This window comes from Mesoplodon densirostris, chromosome 1 (genome assembly GCF_025265405.1).
Source record: "Mesoplodon densirostris isolate mMesDen1 chromosome 1, mMesDen1 primary haplotype, whole genome shotgun sequence".
Classification (NCBI taxonomy): domain Eukaryota; kingdom Metazoa; phylum Chordata; class Mammalia; order Artiodactyla; family Ziphiidae; genus Mesoplodon; species Mesoplodon densirostris.
The window spans coordinates 144,873,483-144,890,904 of NC_082661.1; the positions used below are offsets into that span (position 1 = coordinate 144,873,483).

Here is a 17,422-nt window from a genome sequence, read left to right on the forward strand (position 1 = left end):
ATGTGCCTGGGATTTGTGCCCCCTGCACACATACAAGGTCAGAGACAGAACTGACGTGGGTTAATGAAGAGCAAAAGCCATCCAAGCCAGGTAGAGGAAGGGGTGGCAGCAGGAGTAGGCCATACCAGGAGCCTCTCCACAAGTTCAGGACAGAGATGGAGATAGAAAGGGAGGGTCAGGGCTTCCCTGGTGGTGCAGTGGTTGAGAGTCCGCCTGCCGATGCAGGGGATGAGGGTTCGTGCCCCGGTCCGGGAAGACCCCACATGCCGCGGAGCGGCTGGGCCCGTGAGCCATGGCTGCTGAGCCTGCGCGTCCGGAGCCTGTGCTCCACAACGGGAGGCCACAACAGTGAGAGGCCCGCGTACCGCAAAAAAAAAAAAGAAAAAAGAAAAGAAGAAGAAAGCGAGGGTCAGAAAGGGACAGGGAAGGGAGAAGCAAGAGACCTGCTCCCAGGTGCTACCTGGGCGGTAGATGGACTTCTCACCTGACAACCAGAAATTCCGATGGTGGAAGAAGAGTAATACCTGTGAAGTTAAAAGACAGGAACAAATAATCCAAGGAAAGGGTTTGTAGACAAAAGAGGAACACAATGAGTACCGATCTTACCAGCTAAGAGGGGGTAGGAAAGAGTCAAAAGAGATTTTTGAAAATGAGACCACTGGAAAGGAAGGGGAGAGGCTAAAGAGTCAAGGCAGGCAACACACAAAACGTTTCAAAGAGAAGGTGGGTGGGTCCCAGGGCAGATGCTGAGCAAGATCAAAGGGAATGAACCAAGCCTCCCCGGACTTGGTTAGAAAGACACCACAGAAAATCCAATTTCAGTTGAGTGGGAATTTCTGCTGGCTTCAAGGTTAAAGGCTGCAAGTGTAGACCTCTTCTTAGAGAGCTGTGGCAGGAGAAACCACAGAAGAAATAGGTCTGTAGTCAAACAAGGTTAAAAGTTAAAAAAAAAAAAAAATAGGAGGCCTGCTGGCATTTGAAGATAGAAGAAACAGAATCCATGGAAAGAGACAAACCAAAGGTGCTCTAAAGAAGGGATGAAGTTGCCCCCTGAAGGTGTGTATAAATGACCAGTCTCAGTTTCACTTTGTTACTTAGACAAATATTTCATCTGGGCACCTTCCAACCATGGCATCAACTGTGGCTCCATGATGTTATGCAAAGTACACCCCCAGATCAGAAGATGCTCAGCAACCTTGATTCACAGAAGATTAACAGTAAGTTCAATCATAATCATCAAATGTTACTGAGCACCCAATATCAAAAAAACAAAAAACCCAATCCAAAACTGGGCAGAAGACCTAAATAGACATTTCTCCAAAGAAGATATACAGATTGCCAACAAACACATGAAAGAATGCTCAACATCACTAATCATGAGAGAAATGTAAATCAAAACTACAATGAGGTATCACTTCACACCAGTCAGAATGGCCATCATCAAAAAATCTAGAAACAATACATGCTGGAGAGGGTGTGGAGAAAAAGGAGCCCTCCTGCACTGTTGGTGGGAATGTAAATGGATACAGCCACTATGGAGAACAGTATGGACGTTCCTTAAAAAACTAAAAATAGAACTACCATACCACCCAGCAATCCCACTACTGGGCATATACCCTGAGAAAACCATAACTCAAAAAAAGTCATGTACCACAATGTTCATTGCAGCTCTATTTACAATAGCCAGGACATGGAAGCAACCTCAGTGTCCATTGACAGATGAATGGATAAAGAAGATGTGGCACATATATACAATGGAATATTACTCAGCCATGAAAAGAAATGAAATTGAGTTATTTGTAGCGAGATGGACGGACCTAGAGTCTGTCATACAGAGTGAAGTTAAGTCAGAAAGAAAAAAACAAATACTGTATGCTAACGCATATATATGGAATCAAAAAAAAAAAAAGGTTCTGAAGAACCTAGGGGCAGGACAGGAGTAAAGACACAGACGTAGAGAATGGACTTGAGGACACGGGGAGGGGAAAGGGTAAGCTGGGATGAAGTGAGAGAGTGGCATGGACTTATATACACTACCCAATGTAAAATAGATAGCTAGTGGGAAGCAGCCGCATAGCACAGGGAGATCAGCTCGGTGCTTTGTGACCACTTAGAGGGCTGGGATAGGGAGAGTGGGAGGGAGACGCAAGAGGGAGGAGATATGGGGATATATGTACACGTTTATCTGATTCACTTTGTTATACAGCAGAAACTAACACATTGTAAAGCAATTATACTCCAATGAAGATGTTAAAAAAAAAATGTTACTGAGCACCAACAGTATGAGAAGTGCTATGGACGAGACTGTGTGTGCCCACTAGACTGAGCATCTAAATGGAGGAGCCAGAATGTGGGAATGAAGTGGATAGGATTATTTTTAAAGTCATACAGTGCATTAAATAATGAAAATGGGCACAGCGGTAAATGGAGACGCTATTATTTCAATTATTTATCCCCTTTAAAAAAGGAATACTTCCGGGAATTCCCTGGCAGTCCAGTGGTTAAGACTTGGTGCTTTCCCTGCTGTGGGCCTGGGTTCAATCCCTGATCGGGGAACTAAGATTCCACAAGCCACGTGGCACGGCCAAAAAAATAAAAAAGGAGTACTTCCTAGTCCATATGAGCGACGTTGACAGTAAACTGAATCCAAAAGTTCTCAAGAATTTATATTGCAATATATTTCAATCAATTCAATCTTCTCATGAGTGGGTCTTAAGGGCATATGCAGATACTACAACCTGGTTGAATAAATACTGTTGACTTCTGGAGACCTGCCACCCCAACGTAGGCAAGGTTTAGCTGTGTGACCTAAGGCAGGCCACTAGGGCTTTCTGTGCCCAAGTTTCCACATCTGGAAAATGATGATAGAAATACCCTCATTTCACAGAGTTCTAATGCAAATCAAATGCGATAAATACACGCAAGGAGCTTAACACAGCACTGCAGTTTGTAATAAATGGTAGCTATTACAGTGAAGCAGTAAAGCATCCTAGGTAAGAGCTTGACTCATTTTTTTTTGAGGTTTCTAAATTTTTTTAAAATTTATTTTATTGCAGTATAGTTGATTTACAATGTTGTGTTAATTTCTGCTATAAGCAAAGTGATTCAGGTATACACATATTCTTTCTCATATTCTTTTCCATTATGGTTTATCACAGGACGTTGAAATTATAGTTCCCTGTGTTATATGGTAGGACCTTGTTGTTTATCCATCCTATATATAATAGGTTGCATCTGCTAATCCCAAACTCCCACTCCATCCCTTGCCCTTGGCAATCACAAGTCTGTTCTCTATGTCTGTGAGTCAGTTTCTGTTTCGTAGATGAGTTCATTTGTGTCATACTTTAGATTCCACATATAAGTGATATCATATGGTATTTGTCTTTCTCGTTCTCACTTACTTCAGTTTGTATGATAATCTCTAGAGATAAGACTGTACAGATTTGCATCCTGGCTCTCTCTGCCACTTACTAAGTGTGTGATCCTTAGGCAAGTTACCAGTCATCTCTGCCTCGGTTTCCTCATCTTGAAAGTAGGGGTAGTAACAGCACCTGTTCATAAAGCTGTTATGTAAAGCACAGAACTGTGCTCAGGCACATAGAAAAACACCTAATAAATACGAGACACAATTATTCTAAAAACAGAATCTCTTATCTTCCCTCCAATCAGTCCTGACTTACTTCCTATGGATGTGAATGGGTCCAAACAGATTTCTGCCTGACTTTGCCCTCCTTGGCAGTAAAATCATAGCAATCTTTCCCCAGCCTCTGCCACACATCCTTGTATGCCTTTCCACTCCTGCTGTCCTGCCCCAGACTAGCCATTTACAATGTCATGGAGAGAACAACATCCTCTCCTGAAAGATCTCCATGCCTCCAGCCGCCACTCACCCCACCCCCAAATCATCCAACATCATAACCCTGAGACCCATCAGCCTAAAACACCACTTTTTCAACAACCCCACTCCCAGCCTCAAAACCCCTAACAGAGGCGGCAGCAGCTAACACTGACATCATGAGCGGCTTACAAAGCATTTTCAAGGGATTAATTTCTAGCTGTTTCCTCTGGACCCAACCTGCCTCTCCAGTCAGACAGACCCTTAAGCTAAGGATGCTGCAAACACTCTTCAGTCCTTGCTATGCCCATCTCTCTGCCCATGTCCCCAGGACACAGCTACTCCACCAATTCACCTCTTTGTCATACGGAAAGCCCAGTCTTCATGGCTGTTGTTCCCTAACCACTCCAGGTCGTGATCACCTGTCCCCACTAAATCCCTCTAACATGTTCAGCCCCATCACCCATTTGGCTTCTACTGTTGTACCATAGTGGTCTACATCTATATCTTACCTCCTCTACCTACTGCAAGGTCTTAGGGCCCTCAGGGTAAGGATCCTAAATTGTACTTTTTTCCCTAGCATAGTCATAAAAAAGAGTCCCTTCAATCTCTGAACATATAAAAGATTGGAGGAAGGACAGGTTCCAAAACACCCAGCTCCTGTAACAGATGTTAACAGTCTTCCAACCTATCCCCCAAAGAGCACAACTGTCTATTCTGCTGCTCCACTGAGAAAAGGGAGCGGCTTAATTCATCCATTAAAACTACTATGGATACCTCCAAATTTGATATCATTAGTTTGCACTTTACTTCTAGAGTTTTAAAAAATAAAGTTTTTAAACCCAGAAACACTCAGGGTTTTATTTTCAAAATAAATGATAAGTTCAACCCTCAAACTCATACTATAAAATGAAAATAGAGCTTATATCAGAGTGGGACTGTGGATATCATTCTCTTGTCTCCAAACTATAATGCTCTCACAAGAAAAAAAAAAAAAACTAGAGATTCCTGTTAAAAGGTATATATGTGCGTGTGTATGTATATATACAAACACACAGACATATATACACACATACTTTTATTATATTTAAAAATCAATACCGGGGGCTTCCCTGGTGGCACAGTGGTTGGGAGTCCACCAGCCAATGCGGGGGGCATGGGTTCGTGCCCTGGTCCGGGAGGATTCTGCGTGCCGCGGAGCGTCTGGGCCCATGGGCCATGGCCGCTGGGCCTGAGCGTCTGGGGCCTGTGCTCCGCGGCAGGAGAGGCCGCGGCAGTGGGGGGCCCGTGTACCGCAAAAAAAAAAAAAAAAAATCAATACCAATAATTTATTCCAACTGACCTCTGAAATTGCTCTGGAATCACACATTTTGAAATATATCTGGTACATAGCAAGTTCTCAACAAACGTTTGTTGAAATGGGTATTTTATCTATATCAGGACCCTTTGCATTTGAACATATACTTCCCTAATTATGTTTGGCTAATAAAAATATCAAGAGTTGCTTTCTGTTTCCTGAACACATGTTAATTAATGAGCCCCCCAAAAAATGATAGATGGCAAAATCCACCATTCTGGGCACCAAGTACTATAATGAATGATGGGCCTGGGCTAGGAACTCCAGGACCTATTCAGCAAATACTTATCCCAGGTACCTTGCTAAGTGCTGGACCTAGGAAACAGTCCTTGCTCTCAAGAAGCACAAATAAGGGAGGAAAAGGGCACTTATGAACAGTCAATAATGCAAGATTTTAACAATAGTTCAAGATAAATACCAAAATACCCTCTGTAACCTCCTTCTAGTGTAAAATTCAACCATACCCAAAAGAATTGAAATCAGGATGCAAACAGATACTTGCACACCAACGTTCATAGCTGCATTATTCATAATAGCCAGAAGGTGGAAAAACCCAGTTGTCCATCAACAGATGAATGGATAAACAAAATGTGGTATATACATAAAACAAAATATTATTCAGCCATAAAAAGGAATGAAATTCTGACATATGCTACAACATGGATGAACTTTGAAAACATTATGCTAAGTGAAATAAGCCAGACACAAAAGGATAAATATTGTATGATTCCACTTACATGAGGTATCAAGAATAGGCAAATTCAGAGACAAAAAGTAGAATAGAGGCTACCAAGGGCTAGGAAGAGGGAGGAATGGAGGGTTATTGTTTAATGGGTTTCTGTTTGGGATGATTAAAAAAAAGTCCTGGAAATGGATATGGTGATGGTTGCACAACATTGTGAATGTACTTTAATGGCACTGAATTAGACACTTTTAAATGATACGCTTTATATTATGTATATTTTACCACAATTTTTTTAAAAACTAAAGTTTTTAAAAAATCAGTAATTCTTCAAGGCCCAGGAGAAGCCTCAAATTTTCTCAGCTACCTTGACTCTTTCTTATCTGACAACTCTGACCTCTAGTAGTAGCCTCTGTGGGCCCCCCAAGTTTATCTTAAATCGCAGCGTTAACAAATTAATCACTGTTATTATTTTTATTTGTTCCACACAGCTGTGTTTGAGGGCTTGAACACCAGCTCTCTTTCTTCCCAGCTCTCTACTACCTTATACAGAGTAGCCATTCAGAGCAGAAGCCTCTTTTAGCGCTCTGGGCTGAATAAGCTAGAAATTTTAAACCACACTGACTACTGCCCAAGAGACTTGAACGCTCAAGGCTACTAGAGTTCTTCTCCTGTACATCTTTGCTTTTCTCCTCACACCATCTGAGTCCTTTGGTTTTATTCTCAAACCTGTTTATGGAAGTGGGACTTGATATTATATTATATATAAGTACATGTTATGAAAATTGATGCAATATATGAGTGTGTGTGAGTGTGTGTGTGTGTTTGGGGAAAGCTGTTGATTCTCTGATAACTAAGCAACACTCTATAAGGTGGCTCAACTGAAAAAACCCTACAGGTACTTCAGGTTAAATGTGGGTGAAACATGAGAAGATTGGGGGAGGGTCTCCACTTCACAAACACGGGGGGATTCTGCATTCTGACTCTCTCACAGGCACTACGTTTAAAGAAACTGAAATTAGAAACTGCAGGCCTTATATTGTGGGTGTGGTGTATGGGGAAGACAGGAGCTCAGACTGCCTGAGAACTCCCATCAGTCAACCCAAACTCAAAGTCAACCAAAACTCAAAGAAAAAGTTCTGTTTCTCCATCAAAAAGAACAAAGCCACCCATCTTTCTTTTCTTAAGTGAAATAAACCATTCAAGGTAGACCTGTATTTTTTGTGATCTGTGGCTTAAAAGACTCGAGTCCAGAGTGGGCTTCTACAGTACAAGCTTCTTAATGACCTGTGTAAGTCGAGGTGACTGGCTTGAGCACAGGGTGCTCCCCAATCACCTTCAGTAGTGGTTGGACCATGTCAACTGTTAGTCAATCTGGAGTCTCAACTCTCCTCCTAAGGTCTTTCTTTATACCCTTCACAAATGTCTAAAGCTGCAAAGACTGAATTTATAGCTGGGGTTAAAAGTAAGGAAGTCATTTCAAAACCTTCTCCTCTTTGGACACAAATATAAGGAACAAGACAAAATAATGGCAGGGAAGAAAACCCACACAGAGAGGCCTATTCTAGTTTTGGGGAAGTAGAGCTGTGAATAAGGCAAAGCTCAAAGCTCCATTGCAGTTCAGCTCCTCTCTGGTTCACATACTGTTCAACCACAATTCGTAATAAAAGGGCTAATGATTTGTATATCCTACTGTTTCTGACACACTTCTATATTCCCATAGGAGTAAACTGGATAAAAATCAAGATGGAAGGATCATAGTAATTGCCCACAACACACATAAGGCTTTAAAAACAAGTAGATGATACTGGAAATAGAATAAAGCTGTGGTGGGGGGGTATGAGCTCAGTGAAAACCACACAAGTCCTTAAAAATGCTCTTGCCCAGCGACAGGGAGAGTGTGAATCCACTCTGGATCCCCACGCAAATTGGAGGAAGCCACGCCATGGAGGATCCAGCATGGCCCCCATTCCACTGTGGTGAGGCCACGCCACCAGAACCATTAAGAAATCATTCATGTCAACATGCATCTATTGCATAATTATTACCATGTTAGTGAACTAGATGCTGATGGGGAACTCAGCCTTGTGTAGGAGACAAATCTAATACAAATGAAACAAAAATACTGAGAGGTCACAAACAGGTCCCAAGACTCAAAGGAAGCAGCTATCATTCTGCCCAAAAGGACCATGAAAAGCTCCAGGGGGAGGGGCCATGAGAGCTGAGCCAGGAAGTCTTTGTCTGTGTGTTTACATGTGCCCGTGTTTGTATGTGTATTCGAGGAAAAGCTCATCCTATGAGGACCCCATCCCACTCCCCCCACCCCGCAAACTGTGAGCTCTCAGAATCCAAAGCAAGGTCTGTAGCCATCACTAGCCTCAAAGCCTCACAGGGCATCAGGAATACAGCATGTGCTCACTAAGTGCACAGCGAAGGAATGACTACATATAGGAAATGCAGAGGTGCAGGATATGGGAAGACAATCTGAGACATCATCTTACAGAGCAGTGCTTTCCTTATCTAGGGTGTTTGCTAACAGTCTTCTTTTTTTTTTTTTTTCTTTTTTTGCGGTACGCGGGCCTCTCACTGTTGTGGCCTCTCCCATTGCGGAACACAGGCTCCGGATGCGTAGGCTCAGCAGCCATGGCTCACGGGCCCAGCCGCTCTGCACAGCATGTGGGATCTTCCTGGACCAGGGCACGAACCCACATCCCCTGCTTCGGCAGGGGGACTCTCAACCATTGCGCCACCAGGGAAGCCCGCTAACAGTCTTCTTGAAGGTCAATTTCACTCAGTGACAAATAACAGTAAACATCCTTTTATATTATAATACACAGCATAAAATAGAAAGAAAAAAATCAAACGCATTTTTTTCAGGGGGAAGACATGAGCTTTCAAAGAAATTGAACTGCCTCACGACTTCATACTCACAAACACACCACCCAAATCCCGACCACCTCCAACCTTTAAAAGCACCTCCACGGACAAGTTTGAGAACAGTCCTAAATGGATCACTTGAATTCCAATTCACAATTGAACACTGTCCAAAGGATTTTCTGGGTAACAGAAAAGTTGAGATATATCTTTAATCTTATAACATAGAGATTTAAAGTAATCAACTGAGCAGAACTCACTGCTAAAATCTACTCAGGTTTAGACATGAGATAAACAATAGGTAATTGACACAGTCTCCTCACCATCCTTTGAGTCTCTCACTGTAATACCCCCCTAAGTTCGGGGCCTGAAAAAAACAATTCCTTGGTACAATGCAAATTTGTATTTAGCTTTTAAAAATAAAATTTCTCTCTGCATGCCAGGTCTTGGTACTACATTAGGTCCAGGATATTTAGTGATTATACAAAATCTGTTTCCATATTCGAGACAGCTTAGGGTTTCAAGCAATGGCAATAGACCATTATAAAATGATAAGCCATTTGAAAGTCAGTTTAAAATCACAAAATATCAATAACAAAGACATCCCGCAGCACAGTCTTTTTTTAAAAAAGCAGCTCCTTAAGCATAGTTCAATGTTGGTGTAAAGATTATGAACTAATTGACAGAAGGGAACCGAAAGACAGAGAAAGAAAAACTGGAGCATTAGTCATTAGTGACAAAGAGAGAGGGCTCAGTAACAAAGCCAGCACTTCAGAAACGTGTCTTCATGGATGCAATGGTAATTGAGCTCCTACCATTTGGCCTGGGTGGGGCCTGGGGCCTGGGAGGACCAGGAATACAGAGCAGGGCATGACAGCCCAGTGGGGAAGCTGAACTCACACACATAGTGACGATATAACGAAGCAAGGGCAGACAAAAAGAGCAACGGAGAGTGTGGGCAAGAAGAGGGGCAAGGGACTTCCCTGGTGGTGCAGTGGTTAAGAATCCCCCCGCCGATGCAGGGGACATGGGTTGGAGCCCTGGTCCGGGAAGATCCCACATGCCATGGAGCAACTAAGCCCGTGAGCCAAAACTACTGAGCTTGCGCTCTAGAGCCCACGAGCCCCAACTACTTAGCCCTTGTGCCATAACTACTGAAGCCCACGTGCCTAGAGCCCATGCTCTGCAACAAGAGAAACCACCGCAATGAGAAGCCCGCGCACCGCAACAAAGAGTAGCCCCTGCTCACCTCAATTAGAGAAAGCCTGTGTGCAGCAACGAAGACCCAACGCAGCCAAAAATAAATAAATTAAAAAGAAAAAAAAAAGAGGGGTCAGAAAGGATTCCTAGAGCTCAGATTAAAAAATGTGTGTGACCTGGCCAGACTGCAGGCGCAGATGGTCTATCGAGTGGGGGAACCACAGGAGCAAATGTCACAGAACTAGCAAGACTCATGCTTAGAAGTCAGGTGTCACTCAAAATCCCTGCAGCATCAAGGTGTGAGGCCAGAGACCCAGTAGGGTCTTTGTCATGGTAAGGAGGTGAGCCTGCCCAGATGGGGAGCTATTGGTGTGTGTCTTGGGGGGACCCCTCTGGGAGCAGTGAAGGACAGTACTGACAGAACAGGACTAGAGACAAGGACAGTGAGGAGACTAGGTCCAGACAGGAGCTGATGAGAACATAAGCCAGAGGTATGGGACGGACAGGAGAGGTGGGTGTTTACCGGGTGAGTACGGGGCCTCCGCATGGGTGGATCTAGGCAGTAAGGAAGCAAGAGGAAGGAAAGAAGACACCCCTGTTTTTGGCTTACACCTGCGAGAGGATGGGATGCCAACAGACTGCAGGGGGAAAAAACTGATGTAGAGGCATTTGGATCAGCAGGTGGCAGCTGGAAGGTTCTGCAAATTGATGGGGGTGGGGACAGCAGGGGAGGTCAGGGCCACAGACATAGTCACCAGCACACAGGGGGTGGTATCCCGGGATGCCCATAAAATCACCCAGGGAGGGAGTGGAGAGTGCAAAGAACAGAGGGGCCGAGAAGGAAATGACAAGGCCCACGGTGGCTACAGTAGGGTGGAGATGGTGATGACTCGACTGGTAAGAGAGAACCAGGAAATTCCAGGCTAGAGGGTGCGGAGGGACTTCTAGAAGGATGCTAGGATCTTGGAGGACATGGCAGCGGGGGGGGGGCAACAGAAATGGACAGAGAACCAGCCCTAAAGTCTTCAGCACAAAGGATTGGTCCCTGGCAGTAGGGAGGAGGGATGGAGAGTCATGGAACTTATATCACTCATTTGCAACCCTGGTTGCACACCAGAACCCCATCCTGCCAGAATCTCTGACAGTACTGCAGGCCTGGGATGTGGGGGAAGAGGAGCCTTGACTGCACGTCAAGGAGAGGAGGGGGAGGAAGTGGGGGGGGGGGAAAAGGAGGACGGAGGACTCCTGAAGTCAGTGAGCAGGAAGGCAATGGCTGATGGGGAAATGGAAGACATGGAAGCTGCCAGAGGTCTCGCATGAAAAGGTGGGGGGGATGAGTATCCAAGGGGGCAGGCAGCCAGGGAGAACAGCAAAGGAAGGAAGGAAGGAATGGGATTCAGGGACACAGAGGAGTGACTAGCAGAGAAGACCACGACACAGACTGGCTGGGCTGGAGAGGCCTAGGCGGCTACTGCCTGACCTCAAGGGGTGATGAATGTGGCCATGAGGTGACTGAGGTGGGGTAAAAACACTATTTTTAAGCCCCTCTTTCTTTGAACACGCTCTTCTCAGAAAAACATCTGTGGCACAAAGGAGCCGTGCTACCACATGTGGGTCCCACATTCTCATGGACGTCTGAGCAAGAGTGATTCACCAGGCTCCCTGCTGCTAGAAAGGGATGTCCCAGAGCAAACAGGGGTGCCCCTCTCTGGAGAGGTAGGGTTGGGCCACATCACCCCAACTCCCACCCCACACTGGCTCACCTTTCTGCAGGCTTTCAGCCGGGGTGGGTTCACCTGTGGTTTGGGCCCTTCCAGCCTCTGCTCCTGAGAGCGGTTTCCTCCTGGGGGCCGAGTCAGCTCCTCTATTTTCTGCCTTAACCACATGGACAAACCCAGCACTAATAAATCACCTGTGTTGATCACACCTTTCCTGTAACATGTGTATTTTCTGCTTTTCTGGCTGTTACCATGATCCCTGGGCCAATCACGCAGGCCTCGTTCTCTGCTATTAAAGCATGTCCCCACGCAGATCCCTCAACGATGGCCAACTGGGAGCTTCCTTGTACTTGAACCCTCAACTCCTTCTTTTCCATCAATTCACTGTTCACAAGCATGCCATCTGGGGGCAAGAGAAGCTGCCCTCAGGCTGCTTTTGCTGTTTGAAAAGCATACCCAAGATCAAGGAGATGTTAGATGTTTTGCATTCTTCTAAAGAAACTTACTAAGAGGACTCAGCAGCAAGGACTCAGGCTTCCAATAAATGCCTTCTAAAGGTACGACATCTGTCAAAGCTTCTCTCAGGTTGGAGGCACGTGCAAAATTACTGTTTGGTGTCTGCTAAGATATTTAATATTTGTACGTTTTAGATAAAATGTGTAACTATGTATTTTTGCTCTGAAGCAGTTAGTGAAGGAAAAATGTAATGGTGGGGACATAGAGAAATTCTGGATTCTAAATTGTGGCCAAGTCCCTTAGGTTCGAGGCGTCTGTTTCCTCTTCTGAAAAACTAAAAAGAGGCCATCAAAAGTCCTAAGATTCTAGGATCTGTAATCAAGTAGTTAGGCCATAGTAGGGTCAAAATAAAGAAACCCTTTATTTAAAAAAAAACAAAACTGGCTGGACATAAAAAGTACTCAACCATTTATGGCAATAATGAATAGCAGTGATTCTCTTATGATATAAATAATATAACTAATCACCTGCTTCGTTTTTAAACCACTGTTTGAACACAGAATTAAATAAGGGCCTAAACATGGAACTTGATTCCTGGCTCTTACATCTTATAAAGTGAACAGTAAGTGTGGAGATGCATGTATCACCCATTCAACAATGAAAGGAGGATCCTTCTCAGCTTATTGTATTGCAAAACTTCTTCTAGACACGCATACATCCCCAGCAACAAAGGCTTACATAGGGTTACTTAATATATTTCCTACTCAGTCACCCTAAGAAAAATACAACCCGATGTTTGAAGGAGCAGGACTTCCCCCCGTTTTTTTTTTTTTTTGAGGTACGCAGGCCTCTCACTGTTGTGGCCTCTCCCGTTGCGGAGCACAGGCTCCAGACGCGCAGGCTCAGCGGCCGTGGCTCACGGGCCCAGCCGCTCCGCGGCATGTGGGATCTTCCCGGACCAGGGCACGAACCCGTGTCCCCTGCATCGGCAGGCGGACTCTCAACCACTGCGCCACCAGGGAAGCCCCAGGACTTCCCCTTTTGATCTCAAAGATACGCATGGCCATTATGAAGTGGGTCTTTGGGGAGTCAGATGAGGTCTGGATTTGACAAGCATAATGTATGAGGATCCATCCCTGCAGCAGAAAAGAGGAACATCCTAATTTCCAGTGGGTTTTCCCTGATAGCTCAGTGCAGCTCCTGTTGTAAATACGTAGATTTCCACGTTTTGAATTCTGTAAAGCACTTAATGAAATAAGCAGCAGATAAGAAGCAGGACTCAAATCCAATACACAACAGAACAAGACCCTTACCATCTGTGAAGCTGGGGTGGAGAAGCTCCTGACTGCTTTCAACATTAATTTCCTTAACTTGAAGAACAATAAAGAGCCAAGTGAGGGCTTCCCTGGTGGCGCAGTGGTTGAGAGTCCGCCTGCCGATGCAGGGGACACGGGTTCGTGCCCCGGTCCGGGAAGATCCCACATGCCGCGGAGCAGCTGGGCCCGTGAGCCATGGCCGCTGAGCCTGTGCGTCCGGAGCCTGTGCTCCGCAACGGGAGAGGCCACAACAGTTAGAGGCCCACGTACCGAGGGAAAAAAAAAAAAAAAAGAGCCAAGTGAAAAAGAACACGGCAAGAAGAGCATGTAAGGTCGGCCACGCTAGTCAAAGGCCAGCTTCACCCCAGACCTACCAAGTACCAAGGAAAACAGACGTGTGCGCGTCTCACCTCCAAGCAGACCTCCTGGCTGCACGCTCTACAGAGGGCAACAGCTAGACCCTTGAAAGGACCTGCAGAAGGACCTGTCAGGTGTAAACTGCCTTCATCTTAGCGCTGTCCTGGACATGTGTGGTGGAGTGTGGGCCTGTGATCACTATGCCATTTCCTCCAACCAAGAAATTGACAATTCCTCAACATGCCAATTCCCAGGCTCAGGAGGGGAAGTGAGTTTGTGTTAGCAGCAAATGAAAACTTTAAGAAATAAAAATATGTGACACCCATAAGCTCCGGTTCTAATTCTATAGCATTTCATTCTAATGACATCAAGTGTAATATCAATAAGCAAGAGATTGTCTGGTCAATATTTTTACACTCATGAACATAAATATATGCCAACTGGGGCATTTAAAAAGATTTTTTGGTGGTAAAATATACATAACATAAAATCATGTTAAACATTTTTAATTATACAAATTTTGAGTGGCAATAAATACATTCACAATGTAGTGCAACCATCACTACTATCCATCCCCAGAGCTTTTTCATCATCCCAAAGTGAAACTCTGTACCTATTCAAGAATAACTCCCCATTCCACCATCACCTCCTCACCTCAGCCCCTGGTGACCATCATTCTACTTTCTGTCTCAATAATCTGACCGCTCTAGGGACCACGTGTAAGTGGGACCATACAATACTTACCTTTTTGTGTCTCGCTTATTTAACTCAGCCTAACGTCTCCAAAGTTCATCTGTGTTGTTAGCATGGGTCAGAATTTCCTTTTTTAAGGCTGAATAGTATTCCACTGTATGTAAATATCATATTTTAGTTTATCCATTTATCCTGACATTTGAAGTGTTTTCCTGAGGCAGTTTTTAAACTCTGTCTTCAAATGTGACCTACATTTTTGAAAGGCCTCTTTGCTCTTCTAGTTCTGAAAGATGCTTGGAATAATACTTGGCTTAAATAGATATTTAAGCTAATTTTCACCATAATGGGTAAATCAATACATTTTACTAGTGATTATATACTAAATTCTGCTTTTAATAGACCTGTCAGTTAAGGGAAACTGTACCTTCCCCTCCATCCCATACATGGAACAGAGAGAATGTTTTTTCCTTCTGTTCCACTTTCAAAATGTCGTTCTATAGCCACTGGGCTGGTTTAAAACAAAGGAAGTAAAAACAAAAGTATTAATTTAAAAAAAAAAAAGCAATTTTATCTGAAGCAGTTGACAGAGAAAAGGTTACCAGCACTGGTAACTGTCTTGAAAAGAGACGTGAATTAGCAGGGGCCAAACAGTTCAGCTGCAGCCCTGGATAACAAGCTGGGGCAAGTCCCTGGTCTCCCACTTTTTCACGAAACAGGTAGAAACATACAGGGAGCCCCCTGTTATTTGCCTGTGTTACCCTGCCATAGAAGAGGTTCTGTCTGTTAAGTGCTGGAGAGAGCCAATTTCCAGAAAGGGAGTTGGATGGGTTTTAGCGTCTGAATTAAATTTAAAGGACTGGGACTAGGGCTGAGGGCGAAAGTGAGCTGAGTGTCCCTCTTTGGAGCCAGGCCCCAGCCTAGAGGCCAGGGGGAAGACCACACAGGTGGGGGGCAGAAGAAGGAACTCAGCCTGGGTGGCCTCAGTGTTCTCATCAAACCCAAGGCTGAGGCTCAAATGGGTTTTCAGGGGAGCATGTTAGCAATTTACTCTTAAATGGATCAGAAAAGCCAATATGTATATTACATGGACAAAGTAAATGTGGCGAAATGTTAATTGCAGAGTCTAAGTGAAGGGTATCCTGAAGTTCTTTGTAGTCATCTTGCAACTTCTGTACCTTTATTCAGCAATATTTTAAAGTCTAGAAGCAAGCTCAGAGACTGGAGATTGATGGTGCTTTTCTGAGCTTGGATGAGCACAGGAAGCAACAGGAATACAATGGAAAAGGTGTACGTTTTGCAGATTCCAAACTGAGCGATGTGAAACTTTGGGGAAGTTACCTGACCTCTCCAAGCCTCAGAGTTTTGTTTTGTTTTGTTTTGTTTTTGCGGTACGCGGGCCTCTCACTGTTGTGGCCTCTCCGGTTGCGGAACACAGGCTCCGGACGCGCAGGCTCAGCGGCCATGGCTCACGGGCCTAGCCACTCCGTGGCATGTGGGATCTTCCCAGACCGGGGCACGAACCCGTGTCCCCTGCATCGGCAGGCGGACTCTCAACCACTGCGCCACCAGGGAAGCTCAAGCCTCAGAGTTTTGACATCTATAAATTGGGGGTGAGATACATCAGGATTCATACATTATCTCCAAATCCTATACCTACCTTATGTTCAATAAATGGTTGCAAGTGAGAAACAGTGTTTATGATGTTTGTTCCAAAACTTACTGTGTTTATTATGTTTCACTAAATCTAACAGGAGTTTACACTGGGTATAGAGAGTATGCCGAGGGGCTTCCGGGGCTTCCCTGGTGGCACAGTGGTTAAGAATCCGCCTGCCGATGCAGGGGACACGGGTTCAAGCCCCGCTCCGGGAAGATCCCACATGCCACGGAGCAACTAAGCCCGTGCACCACAACTACTGAGCCTGCGCTCTGGAGCCCGCGAGCCACACTACTGAGCCCACGTGCCACAACTACTGAAGCCTGCGCACCTAGAGCCGGTGCTCCGCAACAAGAGAAGCCACCGCAATGAGAAACCCACACACCGCAACGAAGAGCAGCCTCCGCTCGCCACAACTAGAGAAAGCCCGCGTGCAGCAACGAAGACCCAACGCGGCCAAAAATAAATACATGAAAAAAAAAAAATTGGAAGAGAGTATGCTGAGCCCCAAATGTAAAACAAAAACAATCAATTAACTGGCAAATAGCAGATTATCAGTTTCTCTATCAAAAGCAAGATTCCCGCAAGCCACTCTAGATCTTAAATCTCCATCTTTAAAAAGAACTTGAGCCCTTGCTCTCAGTACGTGTACTTTTGTAAATTACACCCATGTGTGCCAGTACCAGCCCTTCCATGAGTTATCAAGGTAAGACTTACTTAGTTTCTGACTGGAGGTAAAATGCCCCCCACCGTGAAGCTGTTGCCTCTGGGAGTAACTCCCATGCTGTCACCTTCTAGAATAGGAATAAAAACCCCTGGCTTTACCCAGGTCAAGACAAATTGACCAAAATGAGGCAAAGGAGCACATCTCTATTCTTCCACCAAATAGACCTGAAAGTGGGTGGGGAGAAAGAAGCTGCCCCCAAACCATCTTCTAGGAGCAGAGCGGGCAGCTCTTCCAGGAAGCCCTGAGGGGACTGGGGACAACAGTCATTTCCCTGGAAACTTCGCAGGTGCCACCTTTACCACTCAGGCTGCTGGCTTCTGGCCTGGGTATTATGAACATCTCCAAGGTCAGAGGATTTCCCTCCTTTCCCAATATCCCTGGAAGCATAATACTCAAGAACTTCTTCTGGGTGGTCCACATGCCAGACCCCAAATTAGAACCAAATCATGAGATTCTGCTGCCACTGTGCAAGGGACTCACCTTTCCAGCAGAAGGATTAGATGATGGTGACAAATACGCTCTTGTAAATAGAATTCATTAGGTGACACCTCCA

At 44.9% G+C, this 17,422-nt stretch overlaps 1 protein-coding gene across 8 annotated transcripts in view; it reads right to left on the reverse strand.

Annotated features, from left to right (window-relative positions):
• KIT (KIT proto-oncogene, receptor tyrosine kinase) overlaps positions 1 to 17,422 on the reverse strand; it is an 85,329-nt gene that overhangs the window by 48,605 nt on the left and 19,302 nt on the right. The gene's annotated exons all lie outside the window — the stretch shown is intronic.